Source organism: Rhamphochromis longiceps, linkage group LG22, assembly GCF_057381845.1.
Source record: "Rhamphochromis longiceps isolate RC_006_pf linkage group LG22, R_longiceps_female_GT1.1, whole genome shotgun sequence".
Classification (NCBI taxonomy): Eukaryota; Metazoa; Chordata; class Actinopteri; order Cichliformes; family Cichlidae; genus Rhamphochromis; species Rhamphochromis longiceps.
The window spans coordinates 7,385,969-7,407,843 of record NC_140577.1 but is presented as its reverse complement, the minus strand read 5'-3'; the positions used below and the strand labels follow the sequence as shown (position 1 = coordinate 7,407,843).

Here is a 21,875-nt window from a genome sequence, read left to right as displayed (position 1 = left end):
CGAATAACTGTTCGTAAGCACAAAGAAGTTGTAAATAATTCTCTTCATCTGTAATGAATCAGTGTGCAATGCTTTCCTTTAAAAGTTAAGATCTTAAAATGTCGAAATGTCTTTTGTTATGACCTAAGATAATCTGTTGCCTTGAAGGTGTGTGTGTGTTGGTGGAGCTGCTGATTGGTTTGTAAAAGTTCCTGTGGCTGGATTGGATAATTGAATGGACAGCAGCATCTTAAACACCAGCTGACAGCCACCTCTGTCCACTCCTTGTCGCGTCTACAAAGAACAAAGAACCAAGCAGTTGCAAGTAGCACCAAGTAGTTGTATGAGAAGCCTGAACAGAAGTCCATTAGGGAATTTTGTGAGCTAAGTTGTGTTTCTGATATGCTGTTAGTTAAGAGTGTTTTGTAGAGAAATGTAAATACTTATAAACTGCATATATTGAGCACTGCAGCAGTAGCAGGAGTGAGACGAGTGTTTGTGTTGAAATCCATTTTGGTTATTGGTTAGAAACATTGGTTCAATAATTGTTTTTTGTTTTCCTTTTATTGTCGCTTAGAGAACAGTAGGGATCACTGGATACTTTTATTTGTTGACATGGCACTGCTAACCTCCAAAGCAGATAAACTGCTGCTTAGCATCTTCAGCTGTTCTGTGTTGCTAGCCTTTTCTGAGAGTGGCAGGAGTGAGGAGTTGTGCGTCATGTTATGTCGAGGGTACCCCTAGACCACTAGGCAAAGTAACACTTTCCTGTTCTAGGCAAACAGATAATTTGTTATTACATAAAATAAGCTGTAAAATCTTTTAATTCTTTTTATTTAGCAAGTGTAACTCGTGGCAAAACCTGCAACAGACAGCCCATCATGTCCATTTCAGGCTTTGCCTCTCCAAAGCACGAAAAGCACACACATGCAGAAATTGCAGTAACAACAGATACAGATATTTTATTTCAAGGCAACATAAAAATAATCACCGGAAAGTGATTAAACAGACATTATTAACACATTTACATATTAGCATCTACAGCACCTGGGAATGTACTTCATATGTTTTTTTTTTTATTCACTAGCAAATTCTTGGCTTTAAATATTCTCTCCCCCTGCTGGTAATGAAACTTCTGCATGCACATCCTTTCACATTTTGGGAAGGCAAAGCATTTTGAGCACACCCCACCTCCATTTTTGACCTATTTTTGATGGTTTGAGGTCAACAAGTCATTTATAGCAGCTTAAATTCCTGCCATAATTTTTTAAGTACCACAAATCACTTTTGTCAAGCGATCACTTTTTGGCACTGGCACATGAAACAAGCATTCCTCAAGCTGCTGGGTAAGGTGCTCGTAGCTTTGCTCATTTGAGTCAGGGAAAAAAGTCCCTCGCATGAGTGCGGCTTGAACCGTGGTGTCCCAAGTGCACTGTCTCTCGATGAGGACGTGGTCCTCTGCGACCAACCCAAATGCATCAGTGGCATCATCATCATCATTGTTGTCATCGGCACCATCGGCAGTGTCGCCAACAACATCAGCAGGAGTAGGACCGAGGACCGAGGACACAAAACGTGTGTCGGAAGGTGCAGCAAGTACATATGTAGGGGTTGTACTGTGCTGTACTGTCCCACGTGTGCAAGCTGGGTCTAGGCAGGTAAGCATTGTAAGTTGGTGTGTAGGTAGGTGGATAGAGAGCAAGTGGTTTCAGGGACACAGAAGAAAAAGAAGAACAAGAACAAGAACCTCATGGTGGGTCAGAATGACTCTTCTGTTTTGTTGCAGGTCAGACTGACCCATCTTAAAATTAAATAATCTAAATTAAGTACAAGAGCAAAACAAAGAGTCAAGGCCGCAATCAGTTGCAAAAGCACTAGAGTCTAAATGAATGTTGTCTCTGTTGTCATGAGTAAATGGACACTCGCCCTGCAACGCCTCTGTGTGTGTATCGGGCACTTGTCACCGTTTTATTTTCTGGAAGGCACCATGTGGTTCACTTGAGTGCTGAACTCAGTCCTGTTGCGTCTCCAAAGACAACATCCCACCCCCAACAAAACTCACACCCAAACACCCAAATAGTGATAACACTTATACACCCACCCAAATCCATCAAGTGAATGCTGGTGTGATACACTTTTAATCTTGCAACCACGCAATTTAAACAGAGCTTTAAAGTCAACATTTGGCATTACAGTCTTTGTTCTTCAACAAAGGCTGAACTCTCGTGAAACGCTTTCATGTTATTTCTTTAAGTAGTCTCCAGGACCAGTTCTCCAGGCTTCTTAAATGACATTCAAAGCGCTTCTTTATATGTTTGCTGTCATCTGTTACTTTAAATAAATTTGGTGATTTGCAGTACAAAATGTATAAATGGTCAAACTGACTGTAAAGTTTCATCCATTTATTTTACATTTTCAAAAGTTTTTATATTTTAACAGGTGAAAATATTTAATAATGAAATGTGTTAAAAGAATGTGAAACTATAAAAGTCAAAGTTTTTGTGAACAAAGCGCCATCTGTAGATGACACTCTGCAATTGCATTAAAGTGACGTATGTGCCGTGGAAAGTGCATACCAGTGGCAATTCTAGGTGGCTGTATCTGTGAACAGTAAACATTTTTCTTTTTAAAGAAAAGAATTCAAAGTGCCAAAAAAAGACGTGTTATCACCCCGGGATCATGATATATGTGTTGTGCAGTGATAGTGCAGCAGAAAATGTTAGCGGTAAAATCGTGTGGATACAAGTACCAAATCAATTTTTACAACCATTCATCATACTCTTTTCATGAAATCCATTAGTCAGGCTAAATTTAAAAATGGCAACCATTTTCAAGATGGCCACCAACTGGTAAGAACATTTAGAGACAAATTCAACAAGACTGGGCTTTGTGAGTTTCTTCATGCTTAGTCTTGTAAAAGTTGAGTTTAGAAGTCTAAAAGTAATCAAAAGCTATATAAAGGTACTTTTGACTTTTTGTTATGTAGATGACCTTCCTGATGCAACCCTACCATGTATCCGGCTTTGGTATCACCACAAGGATGCCACCAGCTTGTGATATCCTGAAGATTCTTTTTTTGTCATTTCTTCACCTTCTTCACATGTTTTGCATGTAATAAGCGCATATTCTGGCCTGTGAGACTCATTCAGACACTCAGACACCCAATATCATTAAAATGAAGACACAAGATACTCATTTTACATTTTCGCTTGTTTGTTCACTCTTTCCCAACATGCTTGCATTGAAACCGAGTCCCCTGTCTCCGCTATGATACCCGTCTCTCTTTGTATGTCATTTGCTGTTCCCATTAAGTCCAATCCCTGCCTTTATGAATTCTCGGCAGAGCTGAAGATTTGGCTCCCACATAGCCACGGGCCAATAATAACCAACATATGAAATTATCTGGGAGGCTAGTATAACGTCCTCAGCCTAGGGGTAATTTGGGCATAACAAGAAATGTGACCGGAAGAGAGGACGCTCTGCTTATTCCTAAATAAAAACCAGTTAAACTAATCAATTAATCAATCAATATTTATTTCTATAGCACATTTAAAAAGGACAGTGTCCATGCAAGTGCTTCATATAAGGTAGCAAAGCAGATTACAACAAAAGGCAACAATAACAGTTTAAAACAATTACAGTGACAGTTAAACAGCACAAATGCAGACCAGGTGGAAGTCTGAACTAATTTGCTTCAAAGGCAAGATGGAACAAGTGAGGTTTAAGTGTGATTTGAACGATTGAATGGATTCTGACATGCGGACATTTATAGGAAGATTATTCCAGAGTTTAGGTGCGGCAATTGCAAAAGCTCGGTCCCCTCTAGTCTTTCGTCGGGGCCTTTGTTACACCAAGAGCAGTTGGTTAGAGGATCTGAGCGCTCTCTTGGGGCTATACACGTCAAGAAGGTCTGTTAGGTAACTGGGTGCAAAGTTATTTAAAATTTTAAAAGTATACAAAAGGATTTTGTATAGGGAACTGAGGACACTTGTTTGTCTAATTTGAGAGAGCTGTCAAGGACAACTTCAAGATTTCTAACGGTATAAGAGAGATGGCTGGCATAGGACCCCAGTGTATCAGTTAAACCCTTTTTCAGTACAAGCTTCAATGCATGAGAACGCTTCATTGGGCCATCGCTAGGTCTCATCTTAGAACCAGAAACACAACTCGATTTATATTCAATAACGCAATGTTTGGCTAAGATTTTCACACAGAAACACTAAAAGCAATGAGCAGAACCACAGGCTGTTTATTGGGTGGTGAAGCCCAGGACAGAGGGGCGAGGTGGCTGTCATCTGGTAGTTCACAGCTTGCTGTCCAACCAATTATCTAATCCTGGAACAGGAATAAATTCAACCCAACCACTCAGCAAGCCTTTGACTCGATCAAGACACACAAGGAGGGAACAGAGAGAAAAACCCACAACCATCCTCTGGTCGGAGGAGGCGGACATATGAACACACATGACCAACATGATGTTAGGACACCAGATGCAGTTGTACTGCGGGCCACCGTACATTTGACAGCCCTGCTCTAGGTATAAAACAAACACCCATCCATTATATATTCTGCAAAAAAAGTTTGATAAGGATAGTAAATAAAGTAAAGTAAATAAAGCCACTTCAAAAGAACCATCAAATCCTTTTTTGAAAATTAAATTTGGTATTCTTAAGTTTAAGATTTGGTTGACCTCAGAACTGCACAAATAATGCTTAAGGCCGCAAAAACATCTTTGCCTCACAACTTTCAGAACTTGTGCCATTTAAAACCAAATCATCTTAATTGTCCTTATTACTGGCTGTTCAGCAAGCCAGTAATAAGGACAAATATAAAATACCAGCATTACAGTCACAGGAGTTAGTTTGTGGAAGAACTCTATAGAGGAATTTTTTAAAAAAAAAAAGTACATCGATGCATAACTTCATACCTTTTTTTAAAAAAACAAACAAACAATAAATTCCATGAATATAGTCATTGAGAAGTCTCACTGTATTCTAATGAAGCCCTGTCTTCATTTTTGTTGATTAGAGCGAGAGTAACCCAAGCTGAAAGTATTCATTAGGATATGTGTTACAGAAATACACTTTCATATTAAACATGTACAACCAGAACTCAGTTTTTAAACAGAGAATAAAGGTTTTTTTTTATTACAAGGCACAGAGATTTAGAAGTGTGTTAATAACAGGGTGTATAGTTCAAAGTAAAAATGTAGTTAGTTTGTAAACTTATATTGTTTTATGTGTGTATTTTGCATGTGAATAGACTAGGATCAAATGGTGTAAATTTCATTCTACTACTTTTTGAGCATTTAAGTGGTACACACAGATATTCATGACCACTCAATATCTTTTACAATGCATTCTCTTGTTAGTTCAGTTATATTTATATGTTTGAAATAAAACAGTCAGTCAATCTGTTTTTACCCATTTTTCGCATATGCTCTTATTAGGAGCTTTGCAAAACTTATCATACCAAGTCTTCAGGGGTTCTTCTCCTTCTTCTTCCCCCAGCCTTACACAATGCTCTCCATCAGGATTTTCATGAGTCCAGTTGTCCGGCTCATGGTCAGCCCAAAAAGACAAACTATTGGATGAAGGCCGAAAAGAAATGATCACGTTAACTTCCAAACAGCATATTGTAAATGGAAAAAAAATGTTTATGATAATCAAACCTTGTGTTTAGTGGTGAGCCATCCAACCACAACCATCTGCCCTCTTCCACTGCATCTGTCAGGCCAATCCAGAACATGTCGTCAAAGTTCTCCATTTTTCCATTCAATCTGGTTCTTAGAAAAATATGAAAAGGAGATGTTTGAGTGTTATTGATATAACACTGATCTGTTTTGAGAGAAAGATCTTCTAAAGCACATTTTAAAATTTAAAGATGTGAAACAAATGAATGATGAATGAAATGAAAAGTATGTGATTTATACCTGCTCACACCAGTTATCTATCTTAACCAGGTCGCCTCCTTTAGCCCTACATTCATCTCTGCTCTCTGTCCAGGATGATTTATTGGTGGAGAAGTAATAACACTTTCCTCCATGTTCATCCCAGCCTTCATCACATGCACATGGCCCGTCTTTGAAGAATTACAGAAAAGACTTTAGTCAAGTGGAAAATATTGTACAATTCCAACTTTACAGTCATTAGTGGATATCAATTAGAGAAACACAAAATCCATAACTTACTTATATTTACTTTAGGAATTTCAGGACACGTGAGATTCTTATTGCTGCATGATTTTACTTCTATAAAAAAATAATATATATATCATCTGATGTGTCTTTGATTTAAGAAAAGCAGTTTGAATGGTCACAGAATATATTCTATTAAGTTGTGTTACTGGGAAAGATTTGTTTCCCGTTTTGTTTGTTTGTGTACATTAATGCAAAACTCAGTTGAAGAGGCTCCTGTCAGTCTGCTACTGTCAGCAGCATAAAGAGGAATTCACACAGGAAGGGACGAGCAGCTATGCAGAAATGAGAAATCACAGGTTTGGTATGGGGCTAGAAGTTAAATATATCTCAACTTTGAAATGAGCAACTAAAGCAACAGCCAATGGAAGAAAAATATACAGCTGAAAGACATGATGATATGCACTTAAATGCTTCTCTTACTTTAGTCTCACACTGCCCTAACAATGTCAAATAAGAAGAAGCACTAATGCTAGTTCTTCAAACAATAGTTAGGTTGAATACTATTTTCAGAGCAGCTGAATAACATTGAATCTTTTAGAGTTTCTCTCACCCGTGAGAGTTTTCCTCAAAGCTGCATTCTCTTCATTCAGTGTTTGGAGATTTTTTCTGCTAAGCCAGTTTTCAACAGCTGATTTCATAACAAGAGAAAAGTAGTTAGAGTAACACTTTTTGGTTTCACTAAAATGGGACAAAGATTTGTCCTTTCAGATCTTTTCATGACAAGATTTTAAAACAATGCCTTTGAAGTAAAAAAATGGAGGAAAACATCAAGGGAACATTTCTTTTTTAAAGTCAAACTTATATATATATATACACCTGTGCACACAATAGCTGAAACAGTTCATGAAAAAAAAGACTGTCCCTTTTGGTTTGTTTATCTCGGTTTCAGATGTGTGTGTTGTTCGATTCAGGACATACACAAAAAAGCCTTGCACCAGTAATGAAGGGCAGAAAGGTCGAGTGTCTACTGCAGCAACCAAGTCATGGAAAAATGAAAAACGGTAAAGACAAAGCAGGCCCAGCGATACAGGATGTGCCAGTAGCAGCATCATTTCCATCTCCTGTTTGGGCCCGCTTTGGAGTTAGTGCTACCTAAGATGATGGCAGTAAGAAATTGATTAATTAAAATCCAAAAGTGTGCAAGCACTGTGCATGTTGCTTATGCCAGCTGCAACAAGTCCAATATCTATAGAGATGTCACCCCAATGTCTCAACTTTTAAACAGTCTCTCAGTGAAAATTCAAAACAAAAACACTGGCAGGTTTCATAGATAAAGATATCCAGGCTTATGTCATAGTAGAGGTGACAGAGTCAGTCATTTTAGTCATTATGTTTTGAACATGCAGAAAGGTCTTGAGGACGGCAGGATCATTGCATTTTTAGCATCAAGAAAAAACAGTCTTTTAGTTAAAATGCGATGGTGGATTATTAGTTATGCACTTGCATAATTTAAGTAAACCCTTTAAAAAAATTTTTGACAAACAAATGAAAAGCATTTTTAAAGCATCAGTGTCTCCAGTTTTACTTTAACCTAACTTTAACATAAGAATGTGACAATGACGTCCATTCCAGGCTGCTTCATTCTTTCAGTTTTGCATGACTGCATGGCACGTCCTCAGTATGCGTCCTTGCATTTTAAACACTATAAATGGTATATGAATGGCTTCTTATATTGCACTTTTCTACTCTGAGCACTCAAAGCACTTTACACAACTTCCCTCATTCACCCATTCATGCAAGCACTTTTTTCTTTGTTCTATGTATTTGGCAAGCAGACTGGAGGGATCGAACTACCAACCTTACGATTAGCAGATGACCTGTATACATGTCCTAATATATATTACCTGATACCAATAGATTTACCAAAATGAACCAAAAAAACCATTCCACCCCTAGTGCACACACAAAAAAACTTACAGAGACGGTAAATAACAATGACAGCTGCTGCCAGGAGAACACTGAAAACGGACAGGGCTATTCTCTCTGAGGTGACCTTTGACCCTTTGGTTGATTTTGCATGTTGAGCGTCAGGAGCTTCATCTGATGAATCACATAAAGAAGACAGAAAGTGGACACATAATAAATGGTTCTAACAAAGTCTACGTAGTGTAGTTAAGGGCAAATAGAGAAACATTTAACTGTTTACGAATGTTCAGCCTTTGTCTGGTAAAGGCTGGTTTGTCTGGTTCATCAAGCTGCCAACTCTGAGAACCACAGTTAGATTAGACAAGATGCATGTGAAATGTGACACATTTTCAGATCCTCATTTTAATTCTGACTTGAAGTCTACTTTTATATATCAAGTTAGTTTATATATCAGTGTGGGTTTATTCCAGTTAACTTCAAACTGCTGGTTCTACCCTTCTCCTTTCTGTTGAATTAACATAATATTCTTACCCTCTGTGCAGCTCTGTGGACTGTTCATCTTGCAGTCTTCAAGGTTCTGACTTCAGAATTAGTCCAGCTGTCTCTAAATCACAAAATCTAAATAACAAAAACTAAAACTATTTGTGCTTTTCTCATTTTTGTGATTTTTTTTTAGATTCAGTTACATTTAAATGACAGATTAGCAATGAGACTCACCATAAATGTTTCCTTGACCTCGCCTTAGCCTTTTAAAAAGGAAATGCTAAAAAAAACCCAACAACTTCATGTTCTCAAAAAACAGCTTCTTGTGAATTAAAGAAGAAGGAGGAGACTTCAACTACAGTTCGTACCGTATGAGTAACTGTTTTCATTTTGACTGGGACAAAGTTTTCTTGTGTGTGGAAATGCTGCACACACGTTTGCCATCACTGAATATTTTATTCATGTGCATTTGTTTGTGATTAAAAAACACATTGTTTTTAACACTGTTTATTCTTTTAACTCTTTTATTATTTGATGTCTATGTTTGAGTTCCTTCATTTTCCCTGATAAAATAATTACTAATTTTCAGTATTTTCTAAATTAATTTCATTTATTTTGCCATCTGTCTTGGTTGGTGAGAGAAAAATGACCAGACAGCGTTCCTCCCTGGCCAAGATGTGTGTCTTTGCAGTCTATTTACACCTAAAGGCCAGTGGACACTCTTTCAAGGATGAGGATGTTCACATCTTGGACAGATAGGAACGCTGGTTTGAGCGCGGAGTCAAGGAGGTCATTTACGTGAAAAGGGAAAGACCATCTCTGAATCGAGGAGGAGGCCTAAGGGTACATCGTTCGCCATCTTACAATGCTGTGATTGCAGCCATTCCCCAACTCTCTGTGAATGGCAGTCATGGCCATTGATCAGTGGTCTTTGATCAGGGTGTTGCGGGAACTGCCGTCTTGTGTGTGACTGGGTGCAGTAAGGAGTGTATGTGATGTGTGTGTGAGCATGCGCGTGAAGGAAACGCGGGGAGCGAAAGAGAGAAACATGGAGAGAGTGTGTCATGGGTAGAGAGGGCGACCGGGAGCAGCGTTCTAACAGGCTACAGGCTATGCAGTGTGTTTTTCGAAGTGTGCAGTACTGTTATTAAAGCCTCATCTCTTCAGTACTCTCCGGTGCCTCGGCTGATTTCTGTCTGCCTCACTACTCCACAAAAGTGAAGGGAGTTAACCCCGAAGGAGGACAAACTTCGGCCCTGGAGGAAGCATCTCCCCTCGTGTCTCCCGACCACGGTCAGGGGACTGACGGCGAGGAATGGTTAACAAGGGGGTTTTGGTCAATGGTTGTTGATCAATGGTCATGAGAATTTGCATAATTAAGATTAATGAACTGACCTCCCAGCCCATTGTTCCTTCGGTGGGCTGGTTTCAGTCATTATGCAAATGTACTGTTTATAAGATTGAAACCTGCAGTCAGCTGAGGCTGAAGAAGTCACCTGGATGAGAGACGAAACGTTTCTCCCACAAAACGCTACGTCCAGATGAACAGAATCAACTTTTGGAAATTTACTGTCCTGGATGATTGAGAATGCATCAAGAAGATTATGTATGAATGATTTTCCCTGGGTTGTGTGAAATCCCAGAAAAAAAATAAACCCATACAAACCGAATCGGTGCACTAAGGTGTAGGTCTGTTAGGTTATGTTGTGGTGATTCTCGGGTTAGGGGATGGGTGTTGACACTGGAGTGCAAAATTAACACCAATGGAAGATAGACATGAAAAGGTCAAAGGGAGGGAGTGTTTGCCCAGGGCACCAAACAGGCTAGGACCGCTCCTGTGATCATGTGACTCAGATAAAGACATGAGAAAAAGTCAGTCCCTTCACTGCTGCTTTTTGCCTCATTATTAACATGTGACTGTTCTAATCTTTCTTTACATTTCAGAATGTATTCTTAAAACACTAAAGGGCCCTCCAATTTGTTGGCATATAAATAAAACTTGCTAGTCTCACTGCCAAAAAAAAATATAAAGAAATCAAATTCATGAATCAATGGTTAACCTATGTACATGTCTTTGGATTGTGGAGGCAGAGAAAATGCAAATTTCACAGTGAGAGCCACAGGAAAGTTTGAACCCAGAACGCTCATGATGTGAGGCAACAGTGCTAAACACTGCACCACCATGTCAACTAAGTTTTATGCAGGTAAAAATATTACATGTTTTTCTTCTATTCTGGTAAGTTTTGTTCAGACTGGTGGTTGTTTGATGATGAACACTCACGTCTCACTGAAGCTCTGTTTTTCTTCACCTTCGTGTTGATGAATTTAAAGGACTGAGAGTTCCTCATGCTTAAATATTTTCCTTAAATTCAGATCAATGAAACATTTGCATTCTGTCATTTTTAGGATATAGACAATTTGTTGGTCAATAAGCTGATATCTTTTAGACATCTGGTATATTTAGCTTAAATTTATAATACAGAGCGGGAATCTTTTAATGAAAAAAGCATGAGAGTGTCCCCTGAAACCACACAGTACATAATCTTTGTCTGCACTGTTTGTGTGGAAAAATGTGTGAAAGTAACATCAACAAGAAGTCAACAGACTGAAAGTGTTTATTACTCAAAAACACAGCACATCTAATATATGATGTTAGTTAGTTACACTATATTTATAGTCAAAGGAGCTTGTAAAGAAAAAAAAAAAAAAAAAAAAAAAAAAAAAAAAAGAAAAGTGTCTGGACTTCTTTAAGTTGCTTGAAGACGTTTCACCTCTCATCCGAGAAGCTTCTTCAGTTCTAAGGTCAAATGGTGGGGAGTCCCAGATTTAAACCTAGTGGGAGTATCCCCCCAAAGAGGGACAAAAGGACCCCCTGATGATCCTCTAATCGCCTGAGCCATCCATCCATCCATCCATCCATCCATTCACTTCCGCTTATCCTTTTCAGGGTCGCGGGGGGTGCTGGAGCCTATCCCAGCTGTCATAGGGCGAGAGGCAGGGTACACCCTGGACAGGTCGCCAGTCTGTCGCAGGGCTAACACACAAGGACAGACAACCATTCACATTCACACCTAGTGGCAATTTAGATTATCCAATTAACCTATCCCCACAAGCTGCATGTCTTTGGACGGTGGGAGGAAGCCGGAGTACCCGGAGAGAACCCACGCAAACACGGGGAGAACATGCAAACTCCACACAGAAAGACCCCGGCCTGAGCCAAGGTGTGAAAATGGGTGTGGGTCCCAATCAGCCAGGATTTCAGGTGAGCTCATTGTGAAACCTGGCCCCACCTTTTCATGCGAATTACTGAGGTCAGATGGCCCAGGATGTGAGTGGGCGTTCAGGCGTCTGGGGAGGGAACTCAAAACTGGATTATAGATGTCAGACAGTTGGTAAATGGCCTGTATTTGTATAGCGCTTTTCTAGTCCCTAAGGACCCCAAAGCGCTTTACACAACCTGTCATCCACCCATTCACACACACATTCACACACTGGTGATGGCAAGCTACAATGTAGCCACAGCCACCCTGGGGCGCACTGACAGAGGCGAGGCTGCCGGACACTGGCGCCACCGGGCCCTCTGACCACCACCAGTAGGCAACGGGTGAAGTGTCTTGCCCAAGGACACAACGACCAAGACCAAGTTGGTGTCGTAAACCAGCGGTCCCTAACCCCCGAGCCTCGGACCGGTACCGGTCCGTGAGTTTTTATCTATATAATATATTTATAATATATTTATATTATATTTATAATATTTTATTATAAATATATAAGAGATTTTCCTTGTTTGAGGTGACCAAATACTTATTTTCCACCCTAATTTACGAATAAATTCTTTACAAATCCTACCATGTGAATTCATGGATTTTTTCTTCACATTCTGTCTCTCACAGTTGAAGTGTACCTCTGGTGCAAATTACTGACCTCTGTCATCATTTTAGGTGGGGGAACTTGCACAATCGGTGGCTGACTAAATACTTTTTTGCCCCACTGTAGCTGAGAATCACTCAAGCTCACTACTCTCCTGATTAACACAAGTTTTCCCCTTCTGTGTGTTTGCAGATGATATAATGCAGATGCAATTGCTGCAATGGTCCCTTAGAATTGGAAAGGATGCATTAAATTTGACAAATTAAAAGTATCTATTTCTCAAATAGATACAAGTTTACAATAGTTAAAGGATCATACTTACCAGTTGTCCGTTTAGAGAATATTGAAACAATTTCTCTCAGTTATCTCAAGAACTGTTTTTTTTTTCACAATTTGCCAGTTTTGGGGATTGAATTGCAACAATTTTTCTTGACACAGAAACAAAGAAGCTCTGGAGAAGTTTTTTTTTTAGTTTTGATTTGATTGCTACATAGTGCAAAAACAGAAATCAAGAGTCAAAACTCTGTTTTTTTCATCTGTTGATTCGTTTTAGATGAAAAGAATCAGCTTTCTGGGATTTCCTTTTCTGAATGATTGAGTACGCATCAAGACATCTTAAATTGATTCAGTGGCTGAAATTCTGTAGTACAATAGCTGTTTCCTGTGAGGTAAATGGTGACCAATTTGAAAATTAAAATGGCTAATGGGATTTTTCAAATTAATGCCTCCAGAGGGACAAACATACAATGTTTGGTGCTTTTACTCAGAGCATTCAAAATGTTTTCAGTTATCAATAATACTGCTCAGTACTGCTCAGGAAAGAGCATCACTCCAGAGGGTCATCAACACAGCACAGAGGATCATTGGCTGTCCTTTTCTCTCCCTAGAGGAGCTGTATAGGTCCTGCTGCCACAGAAAAGCCTGTAGCATCCTGAAAGACACATCCCACCCCACATATCAACTGTTCCAGCTGTTACCCTCAGGAAGGCAGTACAGGATCATTAAAGCCAAAACAAAAAGACTAAGAAACAGCACATATGCCAGGGCTGTTGCATTAATAAGTACACTTGGGGGATAAATCACTGCGAAAACACTGATGTATATTTTGCAACATGAGCAGTCCCATTCTGCTGCTGTCTGCCTTTATGGAGTCATTATTTCAAGTAAACACCGCATGCCTTTTTTATTTTATTTTTTTTACATCCAGTAAGCAAACATTCTTCTACATTATTAAACTGTATCATTGGAACATTGTTGTTTTTTTTAAATGAAACATTTTATAAATGTTACAAAGTTACAAAGGGAAACATAACTGTAACTAATGATTTTATCTTTATTTATTAAATACCAGTCTAATAAATGTAAAATGTGGTGACATTTTTGCAGCAGCTATAAAATATAACAATAAGATACATTTAAAAAAATCACAAGATTTTGTCTTCAATTTTATTTTTAAAAATCCAACCACTTTGAAGGTTATCCAGTTATTTCTGCTTTCTCACAAATACTTCTGTGAGCCACGTTGCAGGAAGCATCAAACCAACTGTTCAGATCAGAGGTTTCATCTTTTACCCCATTCTTGCACAATCCTCTCCATCAGGATAATCCCCTTTCCAATCATCTGGCTCGTCGTAGTCCCAATAAGTCAAACTAAAAAAAAAGAACAGAAAGAGGTGTTCAAGTGAAAACTGATAAGTTTGATGCTGTAAATGAACAAAAATATTCCCAATAATCAAACCTTTTGTCCAGTAGCGAGCCATCCACCCACAACCATCTACCCTCTTCTGCTGAGTCAGTCAGTCCAAACCAGAACTTATCCTGAGGATAATTCATTATGTCTTTCAGTCTTTGATCCAGGAATTTCTGAATAGGAAATTCAGATGAAAATTACCTTACAAGACTTCTAAATATGTGATAAAATAGACGTAAGAACATAAACCTGCAACAGCTTCTTGTACCTGCTCCTCCCTGCTGTCTATCTTAACCAGGTCTCCTCCTTTACTGCTTCACTGAGTGAATGGGTTAAATGCAGAGAGGGATTTTCCCCACGGGGACCAATAAAGTACACTTTCTTTCTTTCTTTCTTCTTTAGATCTACATTCACCTCTGCTCACAGTCCAGGATGATTTACTGATGGAGAAATAATAGCACTTTCCTCCATGGTGCTCCCAGCCTTCTCCACATTTAGAACATGGCTCATCTTTGAAGATGTTAGAGCACAAAATTTCATTTAGGTGGAAGAAAGAACTGTGCATGTTTGTGTGATTTAGACTACGTTCACACTGCAGGTCTTAATGCTCAATTCCGATTTTTTTTTTTTTAACAAATCCAATTTTTTTTGTTTGGTTGTTCACACTACAAATAAAATGTGACTGCAAACGCGCTCTAGTGTGAACCCTCAAAGCGGCCCGCATGCGCACAAGAAGACGTCACACACAACACGCTCTGTTTAGACCCGGACCAAACAGTATTGTTTGACTGATGGCCTTAATACAAAGACTTGTTTCGGACTTTACGTTTCCCAATTTTCCTTTAAGTTATAAAGTTATTTTGTTATTTAGATGTGGCCTAATAATGATCCTTATTGGAGCGGTGCTTCAAAGGATAGTTGCAGATTTCTGTCAGAATCTGCAGATTATACAGTACAAATAAAATGTTCACGTTGTCTTCCCAACAGTTTCACTAACATCTACACGGGATGGCCAGCAAGTGTTTGCGATGTCTTCTCGGGCGCTGATTGTTGGCGTCTGTCTTGTGTCAGTGACGTAAAAGACGGATTTAGTGCGACATGACCATTTAAATAGCAGTTGCATTCTAAAACATCTAATATGGGTCGCATAGGGTCAAAAAAGTTGGATTTGATGCGCTCTCGCCTGCATTGTGAACGTAGCCTTAGATGTGACAGGAAATGATTTCTGTTCTGCGATTACAATCTAACTACTTCAGTCATCAATGCTAGGCTGGTTAAAGGTATGAACAGGGGTGGGCCTAGCCAACCCACTCAGGTCATTTTGCCCACCCAGTCTAATAAAAAGAAAAAAAAATCTGTATTAAAAAAAACTGAAAAAAGTGATAAGCAGAAAAAAAAATTAGACAGAAAACACGAGTACTGTTTCTAACATGTGGTTTGGTGTGCCTGGTTCAATGTTTTCTACTACCCACTCTCTTTACATGAACAGAGGTGAAATCTGAGGTGAGATCGGAAAAAGAAGAGACCACCAATCTGAAGTGGTGCTAACTCAGAACTCACAGGAAGAAGTAAATGCCGCACGCACGCACACATGCACGCACACACACACACACACACACACACACACGTGCACACACAGCCCTACTGCTTGTGAAACAATGAAAAAAAAATTGCTTGACTATGACCACATTCATTCCAGCAGTATTTGAACTTCTTTTCAAAGAAGTAACACACTGTGCAGAGAGCCTTCATCTTTGTCTCTTAACTGTGTTTCTGATAATACACACACACACACACACACACACACACACACACACACACACACACACACACACACGTATGTATGTATGTAAATATATATATATATATATATTCTTATTTTGAACTGTTGGAACACTCAGAGCACTTTATACAACATGCCTGATTCACCCATTCATATCAGCACATTTTTCTACACCTAGTGCATTCTATCTAACATCCACATACTGGGGTTCAGCATCTTGTGTGATACCTTTGGTGTGCAGACTGGAGAAGCCAGTGATCAAACCACCAACCTTCCAATGAGCAGATAACCTGCATTACCTCCTGAGCTACAGACACCCAAATTGTACAGCTACAATATGTGGACCCAATAAATCAGTAAAAAATTGTATAATATAAATATTATTTGGGTGAAGTTTTTATTCACTATATGTTTTTTTTGTTGGAGATTGTGTAAAAACAATAATCTCAGAAATCATCAAAACAGGAACTCAGACCAACAACCTACTGATCAGGATAGCACATCTATAACCTACTCAGCCTAAAGCAGGGTGAATCCAGGACTGCATCAGAGGATACACACATGTCAAAACAAATTCCATAGCTTACTTATTTTTACTTCAGGTTGGGAACATGGCTTTGATTCTGTTAGGAAAAAGAAAAAGAAATGCTTTTATCAATTTTTCAACAGGGTCATCTGTTTTTTATTTGTCTTGGGGGTTTTTTTTTTCCAAATCCACTAAAGTTATAAAAATCTTCATGATGGTTAAAAATGTTCCTTAAAGATGAAACTAATATAATTACACGAGTTGTTTAACTGAGGTAATCACTCTTTCCCCCACAGTCCTACGATTTTTCCCTTTTTCTGTAAAGCAATGCAAATACATTTTTAATACTTTCAGTCAAGTATTTAATATTCATACAGGAATAAACTACAACAGAAACACAGTCACAAATATAGGCATTAAATATACAGACACCATATTTACATACACATTTAGTACAAATATAATGTTTAAAGGGAGTCTGATTCTTCAACTGATAAACATTTGTGTAGAATATATATGTACTGGAAGTGCTGGGTATACAAGTCTGGCCTAAGTCTTCGGTCAGAAAGACTGCAGCAGTCCAGGAGTTTAGTTCACCGTCTTTAATGAAGCTTCACAGAAGAAATGGTTACAGCAGGGCTTGCCATGATTAATCCAACCGTGATACAGCCAGATATGCACTTATAATCGTGGCAGATGCAGTATAGGTGACTATAAGCATGGTTGTCTGGAAACAGAAACAGGTAATACTATAATTGGTAGGTTCCACAAGGGGTCGCTGTAAGACCAGAGGTTGGCTAAATAGCACATATCTTCCCAGTTGCTAGTACTAAGGCAAGAATGTGGCAAGCTAACAACAGTTAAACTAAACAATAAACAACAGAAAAATCCTTTAACCGCGGGATGTAATCATTGGAGGAGATTCTGGCAGCAATAATTAAAGCTGACATGGGCTCTTTCACAAAATCAGGAGGATGTGTGCTCATCTTCCAGCACCACACAGCACAGAGGATGCAAATATCACTCAGTATAAACAGGTGAAACGGCGCAGTCCTGTACCGCGTCTTCACCTCGGCAAAATGAAACCAGTCGAAATACCAAATGAGGCCAACAGTGGCTCGATGAAGCCATTCTCCACAAGGACTTTCCATGAAGTTCGTCTTGGCTGTGCAAGCGAAGAAGAATAAAACTAGCCAAGTGCAGATGAAGTGAGCGAAGATGAACCAGGGTAGCACGGAGGCGAAAAGAACGAGGGCAGTGAGACGAGAAGAGATGAGTACCAGTGTCACGGCCTTTTAAGTTCTGGCGTTTATTTCGTTGAAAAATATAAACAAAAATCAATCCAATAATTTCAAACATAAACGAAAGTTAACTTAACCTGATTTGAGAAGTTCAAAAAGTGGCTAAAATAAAATAAAATAATTTTAAACCCTCCCGTCGTCCCAGCTGATATTTGGTAAATAAAACTTTTCCACCACACCCTCCAGGGTGCTCTTAATCCCTTAATTAATGAGAGGGTCCAGAAGTAAACAAACTAATCACTTTTACAAACCTTTTCCAAAAGTAAAATTAATGGCTGGGGCAGCAGTCGTGTGGTGTTGCAAAGAAGGACCCAAAATGCAGGCACTTGCTGTGATGCATGGGAGCTTTATTGTGGACGGTGAAAATAACAAAAGCGAGGACAGAACTAAACATAAACCTAAACTGAGGAAACCATAACTCACGGAATAAGACACAGGGGGAAAACATATGGAGTTGATATGGGGATGAGAGCGGAGACTGGAGAGAGAGACGCGATTACCAAACAACACAGATGGAGCGACGACGAGCAGAAGCAAACACACAGTAGAAATACACACCAGGTGATTAGGAAAAGACACGCAGGGGTGGACACAGCTGAAACTAATGGCTATAACGAGACACAGACCTTCCATCAGCGTGAATGTGTGTGTGAATGGGCGGATGTCTGAATAGCGTTTTGGGGTCCTTAGGGACTATAAGTAAAGCGCTATACAAATACAGGCCATTTACCATTCAAAGTAAAAACACCAGGAAAGGAAGCAGGTAGGGATAACAGAAACACTAAACACAAGACCCAGCCCCTAAGAACGAATACAAAAACAGAAGAAACTAGAAAATAAAAACAATAAACTCAAAACACTGATTCAGCAACCCAGGACCATGACAATTACAAATTTTCATAGCAAAACTAGGTAAGCATATTCTTACTGTTATAACAAACATAACTTTTTAACAAATCTGTATTTTTATTGCAGTGAATAGGTAAGGTTAAAGTTTAACACTCACTTTTGAGATTTGCAGACATGAAAAAACGGGGATCCAAACACTGTCTCGCAGCCTTTTCTATTAAAATACCTCATGTAGCACTAAATCCGGTATCTGAACATAGTGAAATATCTTCATTTTTAACATATTTATGGCTGTGATGAACCAGCATCTCTCTCATGTGTTCTACTACGTGTGACATGACGGTCATGAGTCTGCACACAGACGTCGTGTCGATGGCGCTGTGGTGAGGTCAGAATAACTAAGAGCTGATTGCGCTCAAAACGGAGACTTTTTTTTTCTGATTGTAAACAGCCTTGAAAGTTAAATGTTGCTACCAGGGGCGTCATAGTGGAAGCAAAAGTGATGCTCAGATAAAGACACCCAAGGAGCCAAAGGAAGGAGGCAGCCGCAGGTCTCTCTCTTAAGGATGTAACACAAGATGAGCTCATACAGTGGCAATTAAACGTTATTAAAACAGCAAATATATTTTATCGGTGTGGTTGGTTTTAAGGCTGATTTAAAAAATTGCGTTCTTTTCTAAACAGAGGAGAGTTCAGCTTTTTTCATTATAACACAGAAAACGAAGACGTCATTTATTCATTGTTGAAAATCAGCGCAGTTTCAAGTAAACTGTGTGTCGGAAACATTAATAGATCAGTGCGCCCGCTTGTTTGAAATATTATGAGTAAGCCACAGGACCACAGGCAATAATCTGGGAGTGGGCAAAAAGACGTGATAGAGGCGGATAGAAGTGAAGAGAGCGTGGAAACTAAAGGTTTTCTACCACAGAGAAGAGCTTTTGCGTAAGTGGTGAAAATGGTTTTCGGGCCTTTTTCAAACATTAAAGGAAAGAGAGAATCAGGCCATGACGTCAGAAACTCTGACAGCCCGTTCTTTGTGGGCGTTACCTATTTTCAATGAGACAATATGGAACGTTGTTGTGGGCGGGGCCTGGTTCAAAGATGAAAGGCAAGAGAACCAGGCCGTGACGTCACAGTCAACCCAAGTCTATAAATTGCAGGTGAAACCCACACTGGACCAGCACGTTTCTTACAGTCACGAGCGATTCACTGGATGAGATTTTGTTCTGCTACCCTCAGTCATATTTGAATGTTTGATTCATTGTAACATTGTAGCTTAAATGTCAAAAACGAGTGACCAACAAGCAAAACCAGAATTAGTGTGCACTCTGCCAGAGAGTACACTGGGCGACCTGGAGGTCGAGGAGGAAGAAAATTAAAAAAAGTCCTGGAAGAGCAGAAAATGGTGAAGGACACAAAAGAAATGCAGAACAAAGTGGACGAGCAGACAGAACCATTAGCCGAGGCTGAGACAGAGAAAAAAGACACGGCAACCCCAGATTCCTCCTCAAAGTTGTGTGTCAACAAAGCTGTTCAGTTGATGGTTTCAAACGCCACAGAAAAAGCTGAACTGAACCAAGTGAAAAATGCACTCGAAGAAACGACCAAACTGGCAAAGAAAGAGTGTGAAGAGGCCAAAAAAGCAGTGAATGAAGCACAGGCAGCACTGTCAGAGGAGAAGACAATGGTAGAGGACGCAAAGAGACAAACTGAACAGGAAAAACAAGTGTTAGAAGAAGTGCAGTTTGTACTCAAAGATGAGACCAATCGGGCTTCAGCTTCAGCTTTGGAAAAGACACTGAAGCTGCAGAAAAAGGTGCGCGTCAACTGGGTTATTCAGTTGGTGGTTTTACTGGCCAAAGAAAAAGTCTCCTCCAAATACAAGATCTTCACAGAGCGCCTCACTCCTAACTGCATCAGCCATCGTCTGATTGAGAAAATCTGGCCTGAAGTTGAGGAGAAACACTTGAATTTATCCCACGACAGCATTTTCAAAGTGGGCAAGGCCATTCTCAAGGATCTTTGCAAAACACACAACTGCAAAGAAAACCTTTTGATTTTTAATCTGAGGGAACAGCTTGACAATATTACCGTCTCAATCTTCACCAAACACCTCTTGGCATTACCAGCAAGAGTACTCAGTGTCTCTAAAAACAGGCAAGAGTACAAGGAAGTTGTAAAAAATGTGACCAAAGATCTGGTAATGCACGCCATGAGCGAAGGAAATGAGACGATGACACTGAATCCAGTAGCATCCGAGTTTATTGTAGAGAGGCTTTTCCAGAAGATCTGGGACAAAATTTTGTCAAAAAAGTACAAAATGTCCTTGGAGAACATTAGAGAACTCGCCCTGACAATATACAATGAACTCCATGACAGGTGGGATTCTCCAATACTCTTAATGTGGTCAGAAAACCCAGTAATGGATGAAGCAATCGTCAGCAGCTTCAAAAAACATGCAAAATTGAGGAGCCAAAACATCATCTTTAGGGCTTTCTCATGTGCACGCTAAAATCGAACCAACACGTGCATGTGAATATTCATTTCAATTGGGCTTTCTAAATTTAATTTTGAAACCAGAGTGGTTAAAAATCACTACTCTTCTTCTCCCAACTTCCTTCCCTCATCACCAACTGGCCGAGGCAGATGGCCACCCCCATCTCAGAGCCTGGTTCTGCCGGAGGTTTCTCTCTGTTAAAAGTGAGTTTTTCCTTCCCACTGTCGCCAAAGTGCTTGCTCTAGGGGATTGGAGTCTTTGTGCATTATTGTAGGGTCTTGACTTTACATTATAAAGCACCATGAGGGAAGTGTTGTTGGGATTTGGTCTGTTTCTTAACTCAAAAAGTCCAGTTACAACAGGACATTTTGAGTTAAAAAACAAAAATAAAAAAATGAAAAAAAAAAAAAACTTTGAATTTGTGCTTTGTTTCATTTACTATTTAAGAAGTTTGTTCTTCCTGCAACTTTTACAAACAACAAACAACAAATAGCTGAGCTGTTGGATTTACTAAGTGCATCCAAGAATACACTGTAAAAAAAAAAAAAAAAAAAACGTTGCTAAAACTTAAAAACTCAAGGCAACCGACTGCATTTACGTTTTTAGGTTCTGATGGATAACTTATAATTTCAAGTTTAGGTGATAAGTTGCTTTAGCTAATGATTTTGTGTTGACAAAATTAATAATTGTCCTTTTTCTCAACTCATATTTTATTGTTTTTGCAACGTATTTCCTAAAGTTTACACAAGGTATTAGTTTTAGTTTTGGCAACGTATTTCCTAAAGTTTACACAACATATTTTTTTTTGTTTTGCCAATCAATTTCCTAAAGT

General features: G+C 39.2%; 1 long non-coding RNA gene and 1 pseudogene across 1 annotated transcript; both read right to left on the bottom strand.

Annotated features, from left to right (window-relative positions):
- Positions 1 to 5,919: 5,919 nt before the first annotated feature.
- On the bottom strand, positions 5,920 to 8,166 carry LOC146643286 (uncharacterized). Its single transcript, XR_014909338.1, has 4 exons — positions 8,096 to 8,166; positions 6,729 to 6,806; positions 6,170 to 6,229; positions 5,920 to 6,060 (listed from the first exon to the last, which is right to left on the bottom strand). It is a non-coding gene; the product is annotated as an uncharacterized LOC146643286 (long non-coding RNA).
- Positions 8,167 to 13,758: 5,592 nt separating this feature from the next.
- On the bottom strand, positions 13,759 to 14,652 carry LOC146643285 (C-type lectin domain family 4 member E-like; annotated as a pseudogene).
- Between the last annotated feature and the right edge of the window lie 7,223 nt (positions 14,653 to 21,875).